This window comes from Camelus ferus, chromosome 35, assembly GCF_009834535.1.
Source record: "Camelus ferus isolate YT-003-E chromosome 35, BCGSAC_Cfer_1.0, whole genome shotgun sequence".
Classification (NCBI taxonomy): Eukaryota; Metazoa; Chordata; class Mammalia; order Artiodactyla; family Camelidae; genus Camelus; species Camelus ferus.
Window position 1 is genome coordinate 27,451,643 of NC_045730.1, and position 8,276 is coordinate 27,459,918.

The window sequence follows — 8,276 nt, forward strand, 5'->3', positions numbered from 1 at the left end:
CTTCCAAGAGCCCCTGCCACCACCCTAGGTCTAATTTTGTAATTGTAATTTTTTTTAAATAGAAACCCCCAATTGCATAGCCTTCAGGTCACCAAAACCTGACCACAGAGATCATGATGGCAGCCCTTCTTGGTGAAACAATAAAATGAAAAGCCATTTCAATAAGACCTCTGTGTAAATCTACTAGGGATCTTCATCCTGGACTGAGAGGAAGAGGACTGGGGAGGAGGGGGCAATCTGGGGCACACAGACCCATGGGCAACCTGTCCCACGAGGGACTTTAGACTAAATCCTCACCCTCCAGGAACTTCAAAATACACACAGACAGAGTGCTATGGACAAGAATTTTTTTAAAAAAAATCCCTGACTCCCTAGCAGGACTTGTTTATACCGAGACACAAATGGCTTATGTGTATAATGTTTCACAAAAGCCCTAAAATATTATCACCCCAACTTGACACATTAAGAAACTGAGGGAGAGAGGTTTACCACATTGTGCAAGATTAGAGAGAGGCCACGACAGACACCGTATTTAAACCCAAGCCCCTGCTCCATCGGTCACAGTAGAAAGTGTGTCATACTGCCCCTTTCCTGCCCTCTCCCTGCAACAAATCTCTGAAGAGTCTTTTCTGTGCCACCTGGAATCACAATCACATCAATTTTCCACAAAGAGCTATGTCACTCCTTGGAGGACGTATCAAAATCTAAAGGGTTGGGATGGGAGGAGAGATTTGCATTTTCTGTTTCTCAAAGGAAACATGGCTTTAAAAGAAACTGAAAAGCACTTATCTAGTCTAAGGCTTCATTGTGCAGAGAAGGAAACGGAGGCTCAGAAGAGATGAGGAAAGGCCTTATTAACAAATATTGCCTCAGTGCAGCACCAAGCCAGCCCGAGGCACTGCTGGGGGAGGATCTGAGAGGCCCAGGAGAATGAGTGTTAGAAAAAGGAAAGAGAAGAAGCATACAAGGTCCTGTCTACATCACCATACCATGAAGTTCCACCAAATTATCCAGTATGTTTGCAGCCAACATTAAGGTGGGCTAAACAGGTTATAGAAACCTGGAAGTCTCAACCATAGTGGAAATTTCAACGTTTACTATGTTTTTTTCCCAGTTCAAGCATCAGCTCAGTGGGCGCTCCGTACCAGGTACAACACGAGGCCTGGAGTTCTCCTAAATACAGATCTCTATTACCACGTGTGCAAACCACATACAGGCCCACCAGAATAAAAACGCCCACAGATAAGATGGAATTACTGAAACTGAAAGCAGCCAACCAGCATATATTACTAGCAAAAACGGTGCTGCTAGAAATGGACTCATGGACATAGAAAGCAAACTGTGGTTAGCAGACAGAAAAGGGTGGATTAACAGATACACATTAATAAATATAAAATAAATGACAAGGACCTACTATATAGCACAGGGAACTATATTCAATTTCTTGTAATGAGTTGTACTAAAACAATCTGAAAAATATGTATATACATATGCATATGTTTATAACTGAATCTCTGCTGTACACCTGAAACTAACATTGTAAATTGACAACACGTCAATTAAAAGTAATTTTAAAAAATAAGTAAAAATAGAAGCAATGCCATTAAAAAAAATAAAAACACTGTAATCCCCTTAGCTGTAGGTAATGGAGAACTCTGGTTGCAAGCACCAAGTCCAATGGATCACTCCAGCACTGGCTGTCACTCTTTCTGACCATCAGTCACTTGGCTTCACTGAGGTTACTTTTCTCTTCTGTGAAAGGCTACAGTTGCAACTAACGATGTACAGAATCTCATCATTCATAAACCCAACAATTAATGAGGGCTTCCCATGGCCCAGGCTCTGGACAGAAGAAAAGATAGGGTCCCAGATATATTCATGGGTAGAAAAGTTTATGCCATAAAGACATTAATTCTTCCTATTTTGATAGACAGATTCAATGCAATTCTGATTAGAATTCCTACCAGATTTTTCATGGAATGTAACAAGTTAACTTATGGTCAGGAACAGCCAAGAAACTTCTTTAGAACCACCACTGGGGAGAGGTGGATAGGTCATTCATTTCCACTGTTCTTTCTGAAGTGATGAAAACATTCTGGAATAATAATGGTTGCAGAACTGTGAATATGCTAAAAGCTGCTGAATTGTACCATTTAAATGGGTGGACTTCACAGTGTGTGAACAATATCACAATAAAGCTGTTATATGAAAAAATATTTCTTGACAATTGTTTTTCCCTCTATACAACTAGTCTGCCCCACAATTTAAGAAAAACAAAAAATCCAAACAAACCAAATTTTTCCAGGAGCTCTTTAGGACTGCAATGTCCCTGGGTCTCCAACGCCTCTGGTGGTGCTGTTCCTGTTAACACACACTAGCTGGGCTGGACTAGTTAGGGACTGTAACTATCTTTTTAAAATCGACGGTCACATGTTTCACCCTGGGAGAGGGAAGGATGGAGGATGTCACAGCCTCATGCCTTCAGCTCATTTTTAACTGAACCAAGCCCTGCTTTCAACACTGTAATCCCTCTCACTATAAAAACACGTGACGTCAACAAGCACCGCCATCATAACACCTGAAAAGTGTTAAAGGTACTTACCTGGGGCAGAAACACTGAGGGAGGAGACAGAAGCTCTCTCAGCACTGGAGCTTCCTTTTCCCGACTTCCCCAGGAGAAGCTGGTATTTACAGCCGGAGGCTCTCAGCCAAGGGAGCAGCGCCCACGCCGCTGAGCTGGACCTAAGGGAACTGAAAAGGGAGAGGAGGGCAGCCCCGGGGTTGCGGGGCAGGGAAAGTGGGGGGTGGGACGCGGGCTGCAGCCCCGCTCGGAGGCAAGCCCCAGCCCCAGCCGCACGCCCCCGTGCAGGTCCGCAGACCCCGCCGGCCCGGGACACAGCCCGCCGAGGGCGGGGACGGGTCGGCAGCCGAGGAGAGGACTCGCGGGCGGGAGAGGGGAATGGGACGCCAGCCGCGGACTGAGGGGAGCCCGGCTGGGGCGAGAGGCGGCAGGTGCACACCTGGCCCTGGGCAGCTGTGGCCGGGGCGCCAGGGCATGTGGCGCGGGCAGAGGGGGCTGGCCCGAGCCTTTCAGCTGAACACACGCTGACTCTCGCCCTCCCGCAGCCGCCTGACCCCTTTCCCGGGAGCCCCCCACCTTGCACTTCCACAGCTGGATGCCCCTGGCCCGGGCAGGAGCCAAAGTCCTACCGGGCAACAGAGCTGAGCAGCCTTTGGGGCCGATCCCCGGCTCCGAGCTGGAGCTTCCAACTCGCGGTCCAGCTGGCACCGACTGCGCATATGCAGGAGGGCCAGGGATCCTCTCTGAGTTCTGCGAGAGAAGCTGGGGAAGTGAGGGAGGGAGAAGATGGGAGGAGGAGGGGAGGAGGGGAAAAGTGGAGGGAGACAGATGGACAGGAGGAGCAGAGAAAAGGGAGGGATTTGGAGAGGGGAGGGGAGTAGCAGAGATGAAGAGAAAAAGCTTTATCTCTCGGGGCACCCCGAAGGAGGAGGCTGACCTGCCTCTGTACCATTCTCTAACCCTTCAAGGCCCGTAGCTCAAATTTTCCCTCCCTGGTCCAGCCCTCCACCCAAGGCCTCTGCAGGACCCCTACGGGGATCACACCCGTTGTCCCCAAGCGGAGCTGGGTTTCCTGTTGCTCAGGGAACCAAGCACCCGCAGGTGTTGTCGCTCAGAACTACCTTGGGAAGAGTACATATTCCCCTTATTACACGCTGGGAAACAGGAAGGCAAGATCTCTGCCTTAGCTCCACTCTCCCAGGTGTTGGGCTGGCGGGGAGCAGGAGGTACAATATCAGAGCCCACGAAGGAGCAGACTGCCTGAGTGTTGGTGCATAGTCCCCATCCCTCCTGAGTAAACCACACGCCACCCTAGGGGAACCATCATGGGCACACAGTAGGTCCCTGGGTGTGGGAGAGCTGTCCTCAGTTCCAGTGCCCAGCTTGCTAGGTAGATAGGAGTGTTACTGAGTCCAAATTCATTCTCCTCAGTGCAGGACAGGCCAATAAGTTCAGAGACCAGGTGTTGGGGCATGGAATGGCAAGTCTCTGTAGACCTACATGGCAAACTAATGTCCTGGAAAACCATCTCCCCAGGTCAGAATTCAGGCTCCTTTCCTACATGTTTGGTTGTTGCAAACTTCTTGGTGTAGGAATTCTTTGTTGTTAGAATCCTTTGTTCTTGCAGCTATCTGCCTGGGTCAAATCTCTGTAAACCTCCAACAAAACAAACATTATTTTCTATTCTGCAACTTGTTATCTTTTTATGAATTAAAAAGTGTTAAATATCCTTAAAGGTCAGAGCCTTCAGAATAGGCTCTCCTGTGTATTTCAGGCTCTAGGCAACATTGTGTTACAAGCAAGATGAAACCTAGGAGACAGAGCACAGGGTTAAAGTCAAAGGAACAGATCTAATGTGGAGTCAGATTTGTTCTTTTCTATTACCCGGGCAGAAGCCACTTGAGGGTTTAAATCCCTTTAAGTTAGAAATAACTAGAACTTAAAAGGAATTTACATACATAGGTGGGAATGTGCATAGCATATCTGGAAAAGCACACAGAGGACAGTAAACAGTGGCATCTCCACGGAGTGCTGAAAGAACAGAGGATGAGGGAAAGCTTCTTTCACTTGTGTATTTTTGTGCTCTGTTTGAATTTTTTTTAACCATATGCATGTATTTCTTTTTCAGTTAAAAAAAGTGTAATGGAGCAAAGGAGTAACTAGCTCAGCAAATACAGCAGCCATGGAATCACTGAGCCATCACTTTTGATTTAAGCCAGGAAGCATTTATTGGCTCTCTCCTATGTGCCCAGTGCTGTTTTAAGACTTCTTTCATTTTAATTTTTTTTTTTTATAAAATAATAATGAGCTATCCCTCACCCCTGCCCAGGGCTGGTGGAAAACCAATTGAGTTTTTATTGAGTTGTTTTCCAGGGAGTAGAGATGAGTTATAAACAGAACACATCTTCAGGGCGAAACAGGCGGAGTGGTTTTCCAGCAGGCCAGACAGCTATGAAGGGTTTTCAACAGAGGCACACAGAGGCTGAGACAGAAATCCTCCAGGATCCTACAAAAAGCTGCCCAAAGTGCCTTCTCCGTGGCACTACTGAAATAGGAGAGAACAAATCTGACTCCATATTAGATCTGTTCCTTTGACTTTAACCCTGTGCCCTGTTTCCTAGGTTTAGTCTTGTTGGTTCGGCACCTTTTGTAAAACAATGTTGCCTAGAGCGTGAAATATACAGGAGACCCTATTCTCAAGGCTCTGACTTTGAAGGATATTAACACTTTTCTTTTCCTATAAAGATAACAAGTTGCAGAATAGAAAATAACATTTGTTTGTTGGAAGTTTACACGGATCTGACCCAGGTGAAGAGCTGCAAGAACAAAGGATTCTAACAACAAAGAATTCATACATCAAGTTTACAACAACCAAGCATTCCCACTTCCCCTTTTTAATGTAAAAAGAGCCTGAATTCTAACTTGGGGAGATGGTTCTCCAGGACATTAGTCTATCATCTTCTCAGCTGGCTTTCCAAATTAAAGTCACTATGTCTTGCCCCCAAACCTGTTCTCCCGATTTATTGGCCTGTAATGCATGAGAAGAACAAGTCTGGACTCGGAAACACAAACATACATTGAAAGTACCCATTTGGTATATTAAATGACCTGCTTTCACTCATCTTCCTGACGTTTGCTTCTCTTGAACACTCCTGCTATGTTTATGAAAATCCTGTCATGTGGACACATTTGCATCTCTAGCCACTACCCTTCCAGGTAAGAACTGATGCCAAGAAGGCAATGGAAGTTGCTAGAAGGTATTACCTGGCCAGAAAAGAGCAGAAGTGGGTACTAGCTGATGTTCAGGAGCAGGCTGGGACACCTGACAAGATGTCGTAAGTACAGATAGACAGCTGGGTACCAAAGGAGAAGCTTCTAAGCCTCCATGAGGGACTTGTTGGATAGGAAGGAAAAGTCCCAGCCTGCAGCTCTGATCACACCACGAGCTTCCCGGGCGAGGCTGGGCAAGTCACTTAAATTCTCTAGGCCGGTGCTGTCCACCATGGGAGCCACCAGACACATGCAGGATTATGAAGTTATTCTGTAGCCAGACAGAATTATAAATACACATTTTATTGCAAAGATTCAGCAAGTATAATTTTTAAAAACATTACTGGTTATCTTGCCCTAATGAGTTATTTTTGTATGTCTAGGTTTCTGTGGTTTGCAATGCCTGTGACTAATGATTCCCTTACAGTGCGGTATTTTGAAATTATAAGTTACTGGACACAGTACCCTCATATCACACTTGAGAAAAATTGATCCACATAAGCAAGGTGATCTGACTTAGGAGTTATGAGCAGGAGCTTTGAGGTCAGAATGCCTGAGTAAAAATTCTCACTCTGCCTCCAGGGGGTTCTGTGTGAATCTTGGACAAATTATTATTGTTGTTGTTGTTGTTTTTGCTGTTGTTGTTGTTCTTATTTGTGCCTCTTTTTCCTTACCTTTTAAATAGTGAGGAATATGTAGACTCTGTCTCCTACTGTGTTGGCAGGATTAAATGAGTAAACGTCTGTGCTGCCCACTTCCCTGGGTTTCAGCATTCTCCAGGCAATCAGTGTCAAACTCATAGGCATTCTGCACTGTCTTCGTCAGTCTGGGATGCTGTAACAAATTACCATGGGTCGGGTGGCTTAAATAACCAGCATATTCCTTAAGTTTTGGAGGCTGAGGTCAATGTATCTGGGAGAGGATAGCCTTCATGGCTCAAAGATGGCTGTCTTCCCACTATCTTCATGGGCCGGAGAGCAAAGAGAAGCAAACTATCTGGGGCCCTTTATAAGGGCACTAATCCCATTCATGAGGGCTCTACACTCATGACCTCATTTTATCCTACTAATCACCTCCCAAAGGCCCCGCCTCCCAATACCATTACCCTGGGAGATGGGGTTTTGACATATGGATTTTGAGGGGATGCAAACATTCAGTCCACACATCAGCTAACTCTCCCCAACATGCAGTCATCAAACCTGTAGCTAATTTCAAAGTAATGTTTCCATCTCTCTGCCAATTTCCATTCCTACATCCACTAACACTGGAGCCCTGTTACATTTTATTCCTTATTTTTCTGGTAGAGATTTAATTGATTCCTCTACTCCAAAGCTCTCCTCACTCCAAACAGTCTGCTTAACAGCCCTGCCATGTAGGCCTTCCTTAAAATAACTTCCCACTTCACCTGGTTGTTTTTCAGATGAAAATGTCAGAATCCTCTCCACACCCCATCCTAGACCTTTAATCCCTTACACTACTGCTCACTATGTTATTTTTCTATTACCACTGTAACAAATTTCCATAAGCTTAATAGCTTAAACTAGCACAGATTTATCAGCTTATGGCTGTGGAGGTCAGAGATCCAACACAGTTCTCATTGGGCTAAATTCAAGGTACCAGCAGTTTTCCTTCCGTATAGAGGATATGGAGGAGAATATTTCCTTGTTTTTTTTTTTTTTTTTTTCAGTTTCCAGAGGTCACCCACCTTCCTTAGCTTGTGCCGCATGACTTCCTCCATTTTCATGGCCAGCAGCCTTTCTGAACACTGCTCCATGGCTACACCTCCCTCTGATTTTAAACTCAGCTGGGAAATGTCCTCCATTGTAAGGACCCCTGTGATTACATTGGACCCACCTGGACAATCCAGGCTACTCACACTATTGTCTCATCTCAGGATCGCCTTGTCCCATCCCACTCAGGCATTATGTGTGTGGCTGTGACACTCACCTTGTGTAACTTTCCTCTCATGAGCAATTTAATGTTCAAGGCATTTATGAATGACTTTTTGTTTTTCTTCCTTAGTCTTTCTACATTCAGTATGTGTGGTGAGATTATATGAATCCTGTTTATTTGTGGCCCTCCGCTAATCTTTAATAATGTATCATGGGTTTAAAAGGCTAATAGAGAATTTAGAATACAGAAATCCTCTAAGATTTTTCTCCTAAAATATCTGTCATCCCTTTTGCCATGTACAGTAACATGTCACAGGTGGCTACCCTGTGGCGGGGGAGGAACATGATTCTGCCACCACACTCCCCTCGTTCCCACCAATGTGCTGATCGCCTAACCAAGGATCTAAGCTGCCCACTTTGCTCACTTCCTCCTCCTTTCCATTGACTATCCTGTTCCCACCGCTTCCTTCATTCACCACATCAGGATTTCATGACCACATCCTTCTCTAAATGAAATGGGTATCTTGCATCTA

At 45.4% G+C, this 8,276-nt stretch overlaps 1 protein-coding gene across 2 annotated transcripts in view; it reads right to left on the reverse strand.

The window, feature by feature from the left end:
• Window positions 1–2,707, reverse strand: part of LOC116661562 — a 173,349-nt gene extending 170,642 nt beyond the window's left edge. Inside the window, exon 1 of one of the 2 annotated variants that reach the window (XR_004317499.1) lies at window positions 2,603–2,707. The gene's annotated coding sequence lies outside the window, so the exon portion shown is untranslated. The remainder of the gene's footprint in view (window positions 1–2,602) is intronic. The other variant, XR_004317502.1, reaches the window with a different exon arrangement.
• Window positions 2,708–8,276: the final 5,569 nt, after the last annotated feature.